Consider the following 18,220-nt stretch of genomic DNA (forward strand, 5'->3'; position numbering starts at 1 on the left):
TGCCGTGGGTGGCAGGAATCTATATATTATTCTATTAGCTAGAAATCAGTCTGCAATAATGATGAATGCAATATTGCCATACATCTTAATCCCGCATGCAGTAATTGAGCCTGCTCCATTGGTGCACCTGGAATCCTGCATGATACTAATACAAGCAAATTACAAGTTGTTACTTTATACATGAAATAAGCACCACAAATTAGCACAACCTGACATCCACTGCTACATTACCTGCAGAACCTTCATAAAATCTACCGACACAGCACAAAAGCTATCATATGCAGTTAGCAACAAATATTATCAAGTTCAGTTTCAAGTCTCTGTGATCCAGTCACTAGGAGGGGAAAGACCAAAAGGGGCAAGTGATTGTAAACACTAGAAAAGGGCAGACAAGTGGTACATTGAACCAGGACCACAATGACCATCTCAATGGACTAAGATTAAGGCATAGATTTATCAAAAGAGTAACACAAGGTAGCGCAAATCTTTGCCTCGCGTTTCTCTGGTCCGGGAAGACGTTACATGGGTGGAGCATGGGTGTGTTGTTGAAAACTATTCCTGCATCTTTGATTTCTGCTTCTTTGCCACAACAAACATGAAGACGACATTTGTTATTTCAGGACGTTTTGAGACATTACCCCATGATTCCACAGTTTCTCTTGTTATTAATAACCATTCTAAACGGCCCCAACTAAAGTTTTGCACCAGAGAGATACTACAGAATGTCATTGAATTTTTAAATATATTTTCCATAGGGAAAGGGCATGGACGTTAAGTCACCAAAACATTGAAGGAGGTGGAAATGCACCACGTGCTCCTTGACTTGTGATGACATTACACATCATTGGGCCTGATGCATTACAAGAAGTGATGTCATGTGGTCTGTGGCTCTAGTGCTGCGCAAAATGGCGGTCGGACTCTAGTGCCGCTCCGACCGTGGACCCGAGGTCCTGTAGGGCCTGCGGCCGTTCCCCGCTCCATTTCGGGCCACATGTGTGGGCTCAGGCGGGGGGCCTGGAGATGAGCGATCGGCGCCACAGAGACAGAAGAGCGCCATCCGCGTGCGCCGGCCACTGAAGATCGGGGGACTGGGGCCTTTGCGCGTGGTGCCACGGAGAAGTGAGGAGGACGATCGGGGGATGTGGAGGTTCCTTTGCACTTGAAGGATGGTAGGAGGCTGCGGAGGGCCCGGACCATGAGGGAGCAGCTGCAGTGACCAATACAGCCAGCAGAATGTAATCTTTACAGGAGCGGGGATGGGGCGGGGAGTCGACCGCTCTTATCCCAGCTCCTGTGCGATCGGTTTGGGCCCCCTCAACCTCTCCCCCTGGCTTCAATACCTGGATTAACTTGTGGCTCTGGGGAGGGGCTGCTCCCCCTGTGATGGTGATTGAAGTGTCGCCTGGTAGAGGACCTCGTGGGGGGCATGCTCTTTCTACTGGCTCCTCTGGTACGACGCAACCGATGCCCTGCACAGCTTGCTTATCCTGATGGCTTCCCTGGAGCTGGCTGTGAGTGGAGAGGAGAATACTAGAGTGGTCTGGTGATGGTGATACAACAGGACTGGTGTCAGCTCCAGTCCATTGTCCAGCATAGAGTGGTGTGTGGCATGCAACGCATGGACACAGCTCTACAGCCCCCTTCCAGTCGCAGGTCGCTGGTGGTGAGGAGCAGCCTCCGGAGAGGAAGCACTGTCCCTAGGCACCAGCGCCAAGGATAGGCCAGAGAGGAGGACTGGGACACTCACCCTGGAAGTCTGGGAGTGAGGGGGCTCTGACCCCTGGGATGTTGGCTGTCTGCCACCCTGTGTCAGAGATGGTGCCCAGCAGAGGCCAAGCTGGACCAAATACTAGAGGCCATAGCATCTACTAAACAGGAGCTAAGCACAAAGGTAGGCCTTGTAGCCATTGAACTTGGACTCCTATGAGCTGACCAGCAGAAACTGGTGAGCAGAGTCACGCATGTGGAACACGGCATCACAGAACTCAACCCAGAAGTCAAAGGATTGACAGAACTGGTACACACATCAACAGCCAAAGTGTGGGAACTAAAGACTAGAGCTGAGGATGCAGAAGGGCGATCCCGCCGGAAGAACGACTGCATCGTGGGATTTCCAGAGGGAGCTGAGGATGCTGACCCTACATCCTATTTTGAACAATGGCTAGCAAAGAAGGTGGCTCCGGCCCAATTATCAGCGCATTTCCTAGTGGAACATGCCCACGGAGTGCCTGCATGGCGTCTGCCGCAGGGGCGCCCCCAAAACATGTGGTATCTCGCATACTGAACTATAGCGACAAAGAGATCCTACTGCGGGTGACCCGGATTGCATCCCCACTTCATCACGACAATAACAGAGTGTACCTCTTCCCAGATTATACGCTGTCAGTGCAAGCAACGGCAAGCAGGCCTCCGCTATTCACCTCTCTTCTCAGCAAAGTTGAAGGCAATGACTGGCACTAAAACCTTCTTCTTCACAGAGCCAACAGATGCCTGGGACTGGGTGGAATAGCACTGTTACGAGGCCTCTTCACCTCCCTCACCTGCGGACCAACGTCACAATACCAAAGACTCGAACAGGGGAAGGCGGATGTCGCACTTGCATCTGGGGGACCCAATCCTGGGTACCCCCACACCAGAGCAAGCCAAGATAGGACAATCCCAGGCATTGAGTGCTGCTGGCGCTCTGTGGACGGATGGGCGCTCACCCCGGAGACTTCCCCGGACAATGAAGATACCGAATCTGCCTTCATTCACTCAGAAGAAAGCATCGCCTCACAGTTCCTGCCAGATGTGACTCCTCAAATGGCAGATGAGATCCTATGATTCCTAACAAGGAGAAGTTATTGTGCTTATACTGTACTACCCTGTGAGACGAGGGATGGGCAGGGCACCACACACACACACTGAATAGATAGTTACATTGTTAACATGGGTTCTTGGGTCTGTGGCTCACAAGCTGGCTGGGGTCGGTAGCAGTCACGGTCCTACACATCCCTGTTGGGAATGACTGCTCCCCTCTACTCTATCAGACTCCTAAGCACAGCCGTTGGGATGGAGGCTTGCATGGGAGCACCCTATCTAGGGGTTACGATCTGACTAGTTTGGACGACTCTCCGTTTCAGAGTTGCCCTGGATTGGCAGTTGGGAGTTCAGACTGTTCTCACAGTTAAAACATGTGATGTGATGAGGACCCTTCTTTTCTTTGAGCTTCTATGGACTCTACACTGGGGGTGGGGACCAAGGCCCTGCAGCCGCAGCCATAACTGGGCTCCTCTTACACCTATGCTGGATAGATGGCTCCATTTAAGCTAACAACATGGAACATCCGGGGGATGGGTACTACTGGGAAGAGACACTCAGGGGCATATTTATACTCTGTTTGCGCCGGAATTGCGTTGTTTATTTTTACGCAATTCCGACGCAAAACTAACTCCATATTTATACTTTGGCGTTAGACGCGTCTAGCGCCAAAGTCCATGGAGTTTGCGTCATTTTTTAGCATGGACACCTACTTTGCGTTAATGATATGCAAGGTAGGCGTTCCCGTCTAAAAAAGTGACTCTGAGGCATGTGCGCCGTATTTACACTCCCGGGCAAAAATCACGCCCGGGAGTGGGCGGGTCAAAAAAAATGACATCCAGCCGCTTTTGCGTCGTTTTTTAGCGCCTGGTCAGGGCAGGCGTTAAGGGACCTGTGGGCTCGGAAGGAGCACAGAGGTGCCCTCACATTCCCCCAGGGACCCCCCCTGTCACACTTGCCCACCCCAGGAGGACGCCTAAGGATGGAGGGACCCATCCCAGGGAACATAAGGTAAGTTCAGGTAAGTATTATTATTTTTTTTTTTTGTGGCATAGGGGGGCCTGATTTGTGCCCCCCTACATGCCACTATGCCCAATGACCATGCCCAGGGGACAGAAGTCCCCTGGGCATGGCCATTGGGCAAGGGGGCATGACTCCTGTCTTTGCTAAGACAGGAGTCATTTCAATGGGGGTTGGGAGTCAGAAAAAAATGGCGCAAATCGGGTTGAGGCGATATTTTTGCCTCAGCCTGACTTGCCCCATTTTTTGGTGCCCAACTCCATATTCCCCTACGCCGGCGCTGCCTGGTGTACGTCAATTTTTTTGACGCACACCAGGCAGCGCCGCCGGCTAACGCCGGCTAACGTCATTGAATAAATACGGCACCCGCATGGTGCTTCAGAATGACGTTAGCCGGCGTTAGATTTTTTGACGCACAACTGCGTTGGCGCAGTTGTGCGTCGAAAAGTATAAATATGGCCCTCAGTGCACCAATACTTAAGGAGAAGGGGGGTACAAACAGCCTTCCTGCAGGAGAACCATGGCAGGAGCAGAGGAGGTACGCCTACAGAAGCGGTGGTGAGGTCAGTGCTATGGTACCACATACTTTGCACGGGGAGCTTTAGTCTGGATCCGTCTGGGCGTCCCCCTTCCATCTACTCTCAGTAGACATTGACCCAGAGGGTAGATATGTATTGGTGGGAGGTCTCTTGGACAGTAAGGCAGTGCTATTAGGTAGCATATATGCCCCTAATGTGGTGCATCCAGCCTACTTCTATAAACTTTCAGCAGTTTTGACACATATGATCCAGATCCCTTGGAAACCGGGGGATGCAACTTTAACTGCATACTTGATACACAATTGGACCGCTCACACTCCCCACTTGCAAGCGCCAGGATGTGTCAACAGCCACACTATTTGCTCAGTGGCTTCAACATTGGCCGCTCTTAGACTGCAGGAGGTCCCCGTATCCGAACAAGATTGACTATTCATACTACTCAGCTGAACATGACCTGCATGTTAGATTAGACAACATCCTAAGCGAACTGCTACCCGGCTATTAGTAATGGGGCAGAATGTCTAGATAAGACCTTCTCCGACCACAATCCACTACAGTTACAATTGGAATGGGGCGCTGCCCAGTCGATAGTTCCCACATGGGGGTTACAACCAACCTTGTTAGAAGATCAGGGACCTAGAGATGAAATGTACAACATACTAACACACTACTTTGAGGACAACTGGGATACATCCAGCTCTAAACTAGATGATTGGAAAGTCATAAAGGTAGTACTATATGGCCATTTTATTCGCACAATGGTTGGAGTGAGGGCAACTATACACAGGGACCTGACAGAGACTGAGGCATCCTTGAAAGTATTGGCGGAGAGAGCCAGAACTGACCCTGAGCACTAACTGATTTAGATACAGCATTGGTCAAGCACACACACTTAGTGGAACAGTTACGCAGGGTTGACCTTAGGTCTTACCAGGCTAAAATGCACACAGAGGGAGACAAGCCTGGCTGCTCTGTAACACTGACCTTCGCATGCTTGTCATGCAAATCGGCACCTCTCCAAAAACATTTGCCCTTCAACAGAGACAGATTCATGAGGCATTCACAAATTATCATAGCACACTATATGACCCCCCTCATATTGCTAGGCAAGACAACATATGCAGGTTTTTGAAGAGGTCAACCTCCATAGAGTAACCCTACCAGAGAGTGAGGATCTCAATGCCCATATTACATTGCAGGAGATCAAAGGGTCGATCAGAGGAACAACCACCAACAAAACACCAGGGTTGGATGGACTTCCTACCAAATTTTACAAAGCTTTCGTACACCAACTTTCCCCTAGACTGCTTGAATTATACACAACAGCCAAAGGAGGGACATCTGCCACAGAGTATGCGGGAATCGTTATTGGTCTCCCTCTCCAAACCAGATAAAAACCCGGAAGAGTCAGCTTCCTATTGCCCACTATCCATGTTAGGGTCTGATTACAAGATACCGATTGAAATATTGTCAGGACGCATACAGGGACTAATAGAACAACTGGTACAGCGGGATCAAAATGGCTTCATCCTTGGGAGATCTACTATGCTGATCATTCCCAGACTATACAAGGTAATGGACCAGGCCCCCTAACTGGCCCTTCGCTGCATGCCTAGTCCCAGATCTGGAGAAGGCGTTTGACACTATGGATTGGAGCTATCTCTTCTCCACACTGACAAAATTTGGGATTACAGGGAGGATCCAAGCGCTGATACAAATGCTATTTACTGACCATATGGCACAAGTCAGGTTAGGACAATGTATCCCTCCCCGCTGCGGATTAAACGTGGGACATATCAGGGTTGCGCGCTGTCACCTCTATTATTCGCATTGGCCATGGAGCACTCAGCACAGAAACTACATCAAATGGGAGGATAGTGGGGTATTCCCCATATGTGGACGATGTCCTGATATACATGCAAGATATCTGTAATGGCTTTGCCCCATCCTGTCTCTGCTGTGGGACTTTTACATGGCTTCTGGGTTGAGAGTGCACCTGGCAAAGTCTTACCTGTTCCCTTTACAACTGCATTGCCCTCCACAGGACTTTCAAATTGAGGGACATCAATTAAAATGGGAACTCCACACATTCAGGTATCTGGGCATTAATATTTACCATGATAAACAAGATTTACTGGACGATAATTTTACAAAAGCAGTGGCAGCATTGATGCCACAGATGGCCTTTTGGAGCATGCTGCCCCTTACCGTTCAGGGTAGGGTGTCATTGGCAAAAATGGTGATGTTGCCCCAGCTCTTATATTTCTTTCAGACTCTATCATTCAATATAACCCGATCCACATTCCACGCTTTACATTGCACATTGGGGTCCTTCATTTGGAATAAGGAGAGATGTCAAGTAGCGCTATGTAAACTACAGCTTCCCCCCCATAACAAGAGGTGGCTTGGGCGACCTGAACTTTGAGCAGTATTAGCCGGTGCAGTTGCAGTGGCCCACATATTGGTTAGCGGTGCAATACACTGAGGAGGTAGGCCACCTCAGCCGTGGACGGATGCTAGTAGAGATGCAGTGTCTCTTTGTGCCTCATGCACATCTCCCAAACGACTGCGAACAGCCTATTGAAGATTGCATTTGAAAGCTATCGCCATAGCCTGAAGCTCTTACCAAAGATCCTGCTTTATTCGCCAGCTATACCACTGTGGTAAATTTTTACTTTTCTTGAGATGCTGGGAGAGCTGGGGTTCTCCATGGGGGTGAAAGCGGGAGTGGATGTGATGGGTGCTCTGTTTTGGGTGAGCACGCTCTAGTCATATGAGCAGCTGCAGGAAGAGACAGGGTTACCTGCGGAACACTTCCCGGCACATGCGCATCTGTTAGTGGAGGCGCTTTGTTTATGGGACATCACTGACACAGAGCAAGACCTCCACCCTATAGGACAATTGTTTACAATGGTAATGAGGGTAAATTGATTACGTGGCTGGCCCGTGCATTTGTGCATGCCATACAGGACCACTTAGTTGCAACACATAGAGAGTGGGAAGGGGACCTGGGTAAAGAACTCACGGTTAAGGAATGGGAGACAGTTATGGAATACCCTAGGCGACTAATGCGGAATGCAAAATTTCAATATATACAGCATAACATTCTCCATAGAGCGTACCCTACACCTACCATACTTTCCCGCATGTTTGGCTCTTTTTCATCATGTCCACTATGCCAACTACCCAGATCTGACGTGACACATATGTTCTGGGACTGTTCAGAAGTAGTAAGCTACTGGACCCAGATACATACTGAAATAGAGAGGGTTATGGGGTGCTCAGACTTGTGCTCAATGGAAGGGTCAATGCTGGGCCTCTTCTGAAAATCACTGACCACTAAGGCCAACAATAGGTTTATCGATCTGGTGCATATAGTGGCCCATAGACTTATAACTATGCACTGGAAATCCCACATACTAACCAGTATTGCCCATTGGCAGGCAGCAACACTTAAGGGGGGCAGAGCAGAAGCAGTAGCATTGAGGAGAGAAGAGAATAGAGGCCTCTGGAAATACCCCATAGCTGCAGACTGGGAAACATTGTTAGCTGATCTTCATACTCACCCCCTGGTACTTATTACCACCCCGGACGACACCTAACGTTCCTCCTATTAAACAATCAGGCCACAGATGGTCCCTGATGACGAGAGCGAAGGTTACTATGCCCTACACACTGTCACACACTGGGGCAAACATGAGATATTGGTATAGCTAAAGAGCTGGCTGAGGAGGCTGTGTATTTGAGATTCTGTAATGAGGGGGTAGATCTCATCACATGCTAGTTCAATTGTTGTTATACTGTTTGTGTTGAATACTCCTGTAATTCTTTTCACATATCCTGCTTTGTACATGATGGGTCATGGACTTATCACAATGTCCAATGATCTTGCATTGTAATGTGTCTGCAATACTGAAACACCAATACAAATGGTTTAAAAAATATGGGCTGTGGCTCTAATCACATCACAATAAGTTACAAAAGGAAAATAAGTGCAAAATAAAACAGGTTCAATATTAGTCACATAGCAGAAACGTTGCGAAACCAGACAAATATGTGTCTGGTCATCAGGTTAACAATCCTGTATATACAGGCTTCTTTTGTCTCAAAATGGTGAAGAGAATGTTTATTTTTTTGCCTCATGAACGTTGAAAGTTACTTGCTCAAACTCTAATTTTCTTAAGAATTGACTAATTTTATAGGCTACAGCTATTCTTTTCTAAAAGCAATTTGACCAAGTGTCAGGTATTGCAATTTTTTTAAGTCTGACTGATCTTCAGGCTCACGAAATAAGTAACATAACATATCATACCATAATATAACAAGGCTGCTACTATAAGTCAGAGTTGCAGCCATCGCATATCCAGAAGCAGCCATTAATGCCAGTAATTCTCACCCCCAAAACACTGTTGTATGTCAGGCATCTCCCCAAATGATGAGGCACAAATTCATGTGGAAAATAACCAAAAAGGGAACAATGCGGGTCATAATGACCCCGGCAGTAGGTGATAATGTGGCGGTGGTAGCTACTGCCACATTATGACATTGGCGGGTTGGCTGCAGCCAATCCCTCAATTTACCATCCTACCACCATGGTGGTTGCTGCAGTTGTACCGCCGGTGGCATTTTGAGGCTGCCTATTGCCATGGTTTTCATGGCGTTCGCAACACCGCAAAAACCATGGCGGTAGGCTCACCAGTGACAGGGAATTCCTTCCCTGTGGCTGGTAGGAGGCTCACCCACCCCCCCAAACACTCCCTAGAAGCCCCCCACCCCCCCCTTTCCGATGCCCCTATACACGCACACTTGCAGACATGCACCACACATAGACACACTCACTAACACTGGCATACACGCATTCATTCATGCACGCGTCCATTCATTCTCACAAACATCCATACACACATTCACACTGACATGCAGACACGCATTCACATTTCCATTTGTACACGCATTCTCACACATGCATATACCCACGCACACAACACTAAACACACAGTCGCATTCACGCACACCCTCACACATACATGAACAGAACCCCACACACAACACTCCCTATCCCCCTACCGTATCGGAAGCCCAACGTACCTGCATCCAGGGGGTCTTCCGGTAGGTAACGGAACAGGTCGCTGCTACCGCCAGCAGCGCCTGCCAGCAGAACACCACCAGCCGTATCATGTGTCATGATACGGTTGGCGGCGGTCTACTGGCGTGGTGCTGCTGATGGTAGCAGCGCCACCCTACCACCATCCGCCAGTATGTCCACAGGCGAACAGATGGTAGCCGCAGCGACGGTCTTTTGGCGGCCGTCGTTGCAGCGGTAGGCGGCTTTTACCGCCAATGTTGAAATGAGGGCCAATATTTATAATGAAGGCAAAGCCTGCCCTTGTAGTGGCTTGACGCAGCCTTCAGTGGCTCTCAATATTGAGCACAACAGCAAAAATTTAATTTTGTTTCAGTGGTAGCCACCTTATTATTTTTCTAGAGTGTAGAACATAGTTTCCTGTTCTCTCTGCTGGTGAAACTTCCATACATTTCTACCTTTTTGAAACTGACTTTCATTATTACATGTATTACTTTTAAAAATAGCTTTTTAAAAACCTGGGGAGATATTCCAAACCTTATGGAATGTTTTAATGCTGTCAGGCTTACGGTGGTTTTCTCCCAGATATTTTGCCTTCCTCCTCCATTTTTGACAATCACTATACCATTGCTAAATAGTGCTAATGTGCATGTGCTGCCTCCTTGAAACATGGTAGCATTGACTCATACCCAGCTGGCATATTTAATTTACTTATATGTTCCTAGTAAAGCGGCCCTACATGTGCCTAGGGCCTGTAAATTAAAATGCTACTAGTGGGCCTGCCACTGACCGTGCCACCCACTCAAATAGCCCTTTAAATATGACTCATGCCTGCCAATGCAGCCTGTGTGTTCAGTTTTAAACTGCCATTTTTGCCTGGCAAAATAAACATTTTGCCAGGCCCAAACCTTCCATTTCATTACATGTAATTCACCATTAGAGTAGGCCCCACACAGCCCAATGGGTAGGGTGCAGTGTATTTAAAAAGAAGGACATGTACTTTTGAGTTTTACATGTCATGGTAGTGAAAAACTCTTCAATTCGTTTTTCACTACTACAAGGCCTACCTCTCCCAAAGACTAACATTGGAATTACCTTGTTACATTTAATAAGTTGTAATTTCCAAATGGGAGCAGCTACCCAATTCATGTTGGTGTCTTTGGAATTGTAATGAAAAATCCTAACTCATGGTGAAGTTGGATTTTAAATTAACATTTTGAAAATGCTACTTTTAGAAAGTCAACTTAGTGCCTGTATCCTGTACCTGGGTAACATAACTGGGTGTAGCTGACACTTGTACTTTGTGTATTCCTCCTGGACAGCCACACACAATAGGGAGCATAGGTGTGCCTGTTTGGGCCACCACTGGCGGGTTGGGAGGGATTTGGCTGGGCACAGTACCACCTACACTTGAATAGGCTGTGTCATGCCTCCACACAAAAGGTCGCATACCCCATGTAGTTCATACGGAACCAGGACAGAGGAGGCAGGTTACCTGGGGACTTTAAAGGGAAACCTCTAGAAGCTTCTCCTTCACTTAAAAGCACAACTGGGTGTAAATAATGGACCTCAAACACCAACTCTCCAATACTCTTCTGGACACATGGATACTCTGCCAGGAAGAAAGAGAAAACCACAGCAGAGGACTTTAACAATATGTTGAAGCAACATTAACCCTTTGGGTGCCCAGTACGAGCTGGTCTCGTCCTCAGCCACGGTTCCTGTGTGCCGAGGATGAGACTAGTTCGTCCTGCACCGGCTCATGGGGGGAGCGCCTCCCACCCACGCCTTCAGGGAAGGGATGGAAGGGGAATCACTTCTTCTTACACGCCCGACACCCCCGTCACTGACGTCTGAAGACATCAGTGCACAAACTGTGCGCTGACCTCATCAGAGGTCACCTCCCATTATGCTGGAAGCTGTGCTTCCAGCACGATCCGGAAAAGAAATGCTAAGCATTTCTCTTCCGGCCCAGAGGTGGGGGCAGGCAGAGGCATGAAAGGAAAGGAAATGCCTTTCCTTTCCTTTCATGTCTCTGCAAGCATTTCTGCTGCCCGATCGTGATGCGATCGGGCTTCAGAAATGTCCACTAGACACCAGGGAGTTTGATTTTTATTTATTAATGAATAAGGGGAGCAGCTCCTTGGGCAAGGGTCGCTCCCTATGGGGGGAATTTTTTTAAGGCCTTTACTCCTCCCCCCGGAGGCAGATCGACCTACTGTAATTAGGCTGATCTGGCCCCGGGGTGGGGGTGGAAACCATTAGATGCCAGGGATTGTTGACTTTAATTTTTTTTACAGGAGGGAAGCGACCTCTTAGGCAAGGGTCTTTCCCCTGGGGTGAAAATTATTTTTAGGCCATCTCTGCCCCCCCTTGGGGGCAGATCGGCCTATTTTAATTAGGTCAATCTGCCCCCAAAGGGGGGCAGAAACCAGTAGACACCAGGGATTTTGTTTTGTCAATTTCACACAAGGGGAGCGACCCCTTTGGAAAGGGCCGCTCCCCTGGGAGGAGGAGGGGGTAAATTTGTTTCAGGCCATTCAGCCGATTGTAAGTAAACTCATCTGGGGATGGCGGGGGCAGAAACCTCTAGGCACCAGGGATCATTTTTTTTGTTTTATTATTTGAGATTTGGGGAGCGACCCCTTAGGCAACGGTTGCTCCCCTGGGGGAAAAAATATTTTTGTCCATTTCTGCCCCCTTTGGGGGTAGATCGGTCTATGCTTATTAGGCCAATCTGCCCCCAGGGGGGGGCAGAACCTACTAGACACCGGGATTTTTTTGTTTTGTTAATTTCCCACAAGGGGAGCGACCCCTTAGACAAGGGTCATTCCCCTGGGGGGGGGGACAAATTTGTTCTAGGCCATTTTGCCCCCCTTGGGGGCAGATCGGCCTATTGTAATTAGGCCGACCTCCCCTCGGGGGGGCACATAAACCTCTAGGCACCAGGGATTTTTTTTTTATATTTAATTTTTTTAGAGATGGGGAGTGACCCCTTAGCCAAGGGTCGCTCCCAAGGGGGAAAAAATCTTTTTAGGCCATTTCTGACCCCCTTGGGGGCAGTTCAGCCTATTTTTATTAGGCCGATCTGCCCCCAAGGTGGGCAGAAACCACTAGGCACCAGGGATTTTTTTGGCGCCAATTTCACGCAAGGGGCGCAACCTCTTATGCAAGGGTCGTTCCCCTGGGGGGCAAATTTATTTTAGTCCATTTCTGCCCCCAGGGAGAGCAGAAACCACTTAGGCACCAGGGATTAATGTGTTTATGTGTGTGTTTTGTTTGGGTGGGCAGCCCCTTGGGTAAGGGTCGCTCCCCATGGGGGCACATTACTGTTGGCCATATCTGCCCCCCCCTTGGGGCAGATCGGCCTATTTTTGGAAGGCCCATCTACCACCAAGGAGGGCAGAAAGCACATGAGATACCAGGGAAGTTTTTTTTCTCAAAAAAATAGGGTGGGGGTATGGCCATACCCCCACCCCAAATAAATGGGGCCAAAGTTGTTCTGCCCACCTGTGGGCAGATGGGGCAATTACCCCGGATCCACTCCCCGGGGTGGCAAAAAGCCTTCTAGATGCCAGGGAATTATTAAAAAATATATATATAGTGGGGTGGTGGCTACCAACCAGTATGGATATGGTTATGCCCCACCGTAACTGAAGGGGGTAAGAGTTTCACCTCTCCCCTGCACACTAAAACATCTTATCCCTCTGCAAGCAAGAGGACATTCGATTATTTTCAGTTTTGGTATTACATTTGGCCCATGAGAGCTTGTCTAACTCTCAAAATCGTCCCACTTCGAATGGTGAGGGCTGCACTTTTTGGACTTTGGGACGCTGCCATGTAGAAAAATCCACAAGACCTAGACACATCTGAAAACTAAACATCTGGATGAGTCCAGGATAGTGTGCTTCACATGCACTTACCCACGATGCCCTGCAAACCTCCAACTTTGCTGGAAACCACACAATTTTCCCACATTTTTGTGATGGAACCTTCCAGAATCTTCAGGAATCCACAAAATTCCTACCACCCAGCATTGTTGCATCTATACCGATAAAAATTCGTCCCCACTTGTCAGCCTAAAAATGATTTTCTTCAAACTGTCCTTTTGGACCTGCTTTGATTTCCCCTCAATTTCAACATGTTTTTGCCTCTTCCCTGTCACAGGCACTTGGCCCACCTACACAAGTGAGGTATCATTTTTACTGATTGAGGAGAACGTTGGGTGGTAGGAAATTTGGCGCGGTGATCCCACACAAAAATTTGGGGAAAATGTGTTTTTTCAGCTAAATTTGAGATTTGCTGAGGATTCTGAAAAAACACACTGGGGGATGCACGCAAGACTCCCCTCCTGCACTCCCTCGGGTGTCTAGTTTTCAGAAATGTTTGGGTTTGGTAGAATTCCTTATATGGCTGCTGAGCCTCATTTCCTTTTGCGGGCACTATGCCTACCCACACAAGTGAGGTACAATTTTTATCGGGAGACTTGGGAGAATGCTGGGTGGCAAGAAATGTGTGGCTCCTCTCAGATTCCAGAACTTTCTTTCACTGAAATGTGAGGAAAAAGTGATTTCTTGCAAAATTTTGAGGTTTGCAAAGGATTCTGGGCAACAGAACCTGGTGAGAGCCCCACAAGTCACCCCATCCTGGATTCCCCTAGGTGTCTAGTTTTAAAAAATGCACAGGTTTGGTAGGTTTCCTTAGGTGCCCGCCGAGCTAGAGGCTAAATCCACAGCTAGGCACTTTGCAAAAAACAGCTCTGTTTTCTTTGGTAAAGTATGATGTGTCCATGTTGTGTTTTGGGGCATTTCCTGTCACGGACACTAGGCCTACCCACACAAGTGAGGTACCATTTTTATCAGGAGACTTGGGGGAACGCTGGGTGGAAGGATATTTGTGGCCGCTCTCAGGTTCCAGAACTTTCTGTCACCGTAATTTGAGGAAAAAGTGTTTTTTTGCCAAATTTTGTGGTTTGCAAAGGATTCTGGGTAACAGAACCTGGTGAGAGCCCCACAAGCCACCCCATCTTGGATTCCCTTAGATGTCTAGTTTTGAAAAATGTACAGGTTTGGTAGGTTTCCCTAGGTGCTGGCTGAGCTAGAGATCAAAATCCAAAGCTAGGCACTTTCCAAAAAACATGTATTTTTTCAGTGTAAAAGTGTGATGTGTCATGTTGCGATTCCTGTCGCAGGTATTAGGCCTACCCACGCAAGTGAGGTACCATTTTTATCGGGAGACTTGGAGAAACACAGAATAGCATAATAAGTGTTATTGCCCCTTGTCTTTCTCTACATTTTCTCCTTCCCAATGTAAGACAGTGTGTAAAAAAGACGTCTAGTGAGAAATGCCCTGTAATTCACATGCTAGTATGGGCACCCTGGAATGCAGAGATGTGCAAATAACTACTGCTTCTCAACACTTTATCTTGCGCCCATTTTGGAAATACAAAGGTTTCCTTGATACCTATTTTTCACTCTTTATATTTCACCAAATGAATTGCTGTCTACCAAATATACAATAAAAACCCATTGCAAGGTGCAGCTCGTTTATTGGCTCTGGGTATCTAGGGTTCTTGATGAACCTACAAGCCCAATATATCCCCGCAACCAGAACAGTCTAGCAGATGTAAGAGTATATTACTTTTGAAAATTTGACATCGCAGGAAAAAGTTACAGAGTAAAACATGGAGAAAATTGCTTTTTTTAACCTCAATTTCAATATTTTTTTATTGAAGCTGTTATTTTCTGTTGGAAAACCTTGTAGGATCTACACAAATGACCCCTTGGTGAATTCAGAATGTTGTCTACTTTTCCAAAATGTTTAACCTTCTGGGATCCAGCATTGGTTTCACACCCATTTCTGTCACTAACTAGAAGGACGGTAAAAGCACAAAAATAGTAAAAATGGGGCATGTCCCAGTAAAATTCCAAAATTGTGTTGAAAAATTTGGTTTTCTGATTCAAGTCTGCCTGGTCCTGAAAACTGGGAAGATTGTGATTTTAGCATAACAAAAGTTTTGTTGATGCCATTTTCAGGGGGGAAACTACAAGTCTTTTTCTGCAGCCCTTTTTTTCCTTTTTGTTTTAAATAAAACCGAATTTTCCGTTGTATTTTGGCTAATTTCTTGGTCTCCTCCAGGGCAACCCACAAACTCTGGGTACCTCTAGAGTCCCTAGGATGGTGGGAAAAAAGGACGCAAATTTGGCGTGGGTAGCTTATGTGGACAAAAAATTACGAGGGCCAAAGCGCAAACTGCCCCAAATAGCCCAAAAGGCCTGGCACCTGAGGGGAAAAAGGCCTCGCAGCGAAGGGGTTAAAGAACACACTTGAGCATGCAGTTATTGTCTCGAAGAGGCTGTGAACTATTATCAGCATGCCACTAACACCTTTAAAAAGGGACTGAGAAACAATTATTTCTATTTAAATACTGAAACTAAAATATACCACCAATATTGACATAGAAATCGTTTGAAAGAAACAATGCTCTTTAAATTAGACTGAAGATCATTTCTAATGTCGGTGCATTTTCTGGAAAGGATACATATTATCTTGCACTGGGTTAAATAAAAAAGGGTAGACTGATGATATAACTGCTAATTGAAAATTAACGTTTTACAGAATAACCTAGGCAACAAAAGCAGGAGGTGACATGAAGTGATGCAGGGAGAAGACGACTCCCTGGGGTACACATCAATGGATGATCCAATTACTGCCCTTTGCCCTGAGTGCTACAATCTAGATAGATCATTGCTGCACATAGCTACACCCACCCATCCCCACACTTCGTCAAAACGTTATTCTTTTGTTTGCATTTGCTGTGTGCTTTTCTTAGCTAAAGCACACAGAATGTATATGAAAGTCCCAAGCTGTCCACAGCATTCCCAACTCACCTATAAGCACTTAGCACAGGCACTATTACTCCATTAAATCAGAACCAAATCCATTTAAAATGCATGCATTCATGCAGGGGTCATCAATGGCAGCCAAGTGTCATTTGCAGGTTTTTCCTCCTGCTGCACATTCTGGTCATGTTGGAGGAAGCAACATACAGTAGACAATAGGAGGCTGCTGCGGGGACAGATGACAGGCAAGGGGCTGATGTATCCCTTTTTATGGTCAATGTCTGTGTTGCATGCGCTTGCGCATGCGTATCGCAGCTAGACGCTTTAGGGTTTAGAAAAGGGCTCGGAGCACTGTCGACGTCACGTCAGTGTTTTTCATTGGTTTGTGGGCTTGCCTATTAAAATCTGCTTGCTTTCATTAGTCAAAGGCATGCATACGTAATGCCTTTTCCGGTGGCTAGCCCTCCTCCAGCGCAGCGACCAAGTACAGAAAACATGCGAGGCTCGCTGTTTTCTGTCCGGCTCGTGGACTACTTTTTCTCTAATTTACTAGCGCGATTTGGCTTGGCAGAAGTCGAGCGCTTTACATAGTTAAATGCACTTTTTCGGCTTACGTACATAAATGCACTTTTGCCGATAGGTGAAAAGTCGTGTTAGGAGTTTACAACGCTATCAGCTCTAACATGAGCAAACGCGAGACCCGTTGCATTGCAAATGCTTGTTTATGCTGTTAACAGCCTTCTACTTTTACTGCTGAAAGAGGGGGAAGAAGTGACAACTACAGAATGTAAACAAAAGTCTCGGTGAGCCATGTTTGCCTTTTGTTCTTTGAGTCTCCCGCGGACTCCTGTGCCAGGGATTGCAAGGGCAGTGCCAGAGGATGCAAAGGGCGAGCCAGGGGCTGCAGGTGTGACCCTTTGTGACCCCCCAATCGATGCCCCTTGGAAGTGTATTCTAAGACTCCTGTTAATGACAATGGAGTACAGTTGAGGTCTTCATTGGTGAATACTTTTTATAAACCTATGGGCCCAAATTTAAGGATGGCCTTACGCCATCTAACGCCACATTAGTGTCATTTTTCTGACACTAGTGTGGCATAAAATTGCCAAAAATGCAGGGTCATAGCTACAAAGTGGTGCAATGCATGTATTGCGCTACTTTGTGACCCTTTGCGCCGCATAATGCATGCACCATGCATATTGTATGCAAAGGGGGCATTCCAGCGCAAGGAGGCCCACAAAAATGGCGCAATGAAATCTACAAAATTTCATCACGCCATTTGTGGCATCACTTTTAACACCTGCTGAAAGCAGGCGTTTAAGGATGCACCCATTGGAATCAATGGGCCTCCTTGCACTTTGCTCCACTAGTGTCACAATTTTTTACGCTAGGGGAGCAAAGCACCATAACAGCGTCAAAACTTTTGACGCAATTGCTCCTAATACCACCATTGTGTGCCACAACTTAAATGCAGCGCACACATGGTGGAGTTAGGGGGTTGCAGGGGGGCGCAAGAAAAGTGGCGCTTCACAATGTAAAGCCACACTTTACTAAATCTGGGCCCTGGTATCTAACATGTCACCATAGCCTTGTTTGAGCCACAAGCTAATACACACTTGAAATTGTTAAACAGGGTTATGAAGGAAAATATATCACCTTCAAAAATAGGAACGGTTAGAAAGAGTTTTCAAGAGAGAAACTGTTGTTGTATAGGCGCATACCTTAAAGTACCAAGGAAGCAAGTCCTTTTTGTTTCATTAAGGTTAGAGATCCAATTTCTAAGATAAGTCATTGGTGGTTTGAAAACATCGAGGGAAGATGGTTATTGCCATGAGCTTATTCAAATAATTGCTGACTGTGTGGAGATAACACAGGAGTATTCCTGAAGAAGATATGACTGTAGTTGGAAAATGGGACTTTGGAAGATGTCATTGTGG

This window comes from Pleurodeles waltl, chromosome 7, assembly GCF_031143425.1.
Source record: "Pleurodeles waltl isolate 20211129_DDA chromosome 7, aPleWal1.hap1.20221129, whole genome shotgun sequence".
Lineage (NCBI taxonomy): Eukaryota > Metazoa > Chordata > Amphibia > Caudata > Salamandridae > Pleurodeles > Pleurodeles waltl.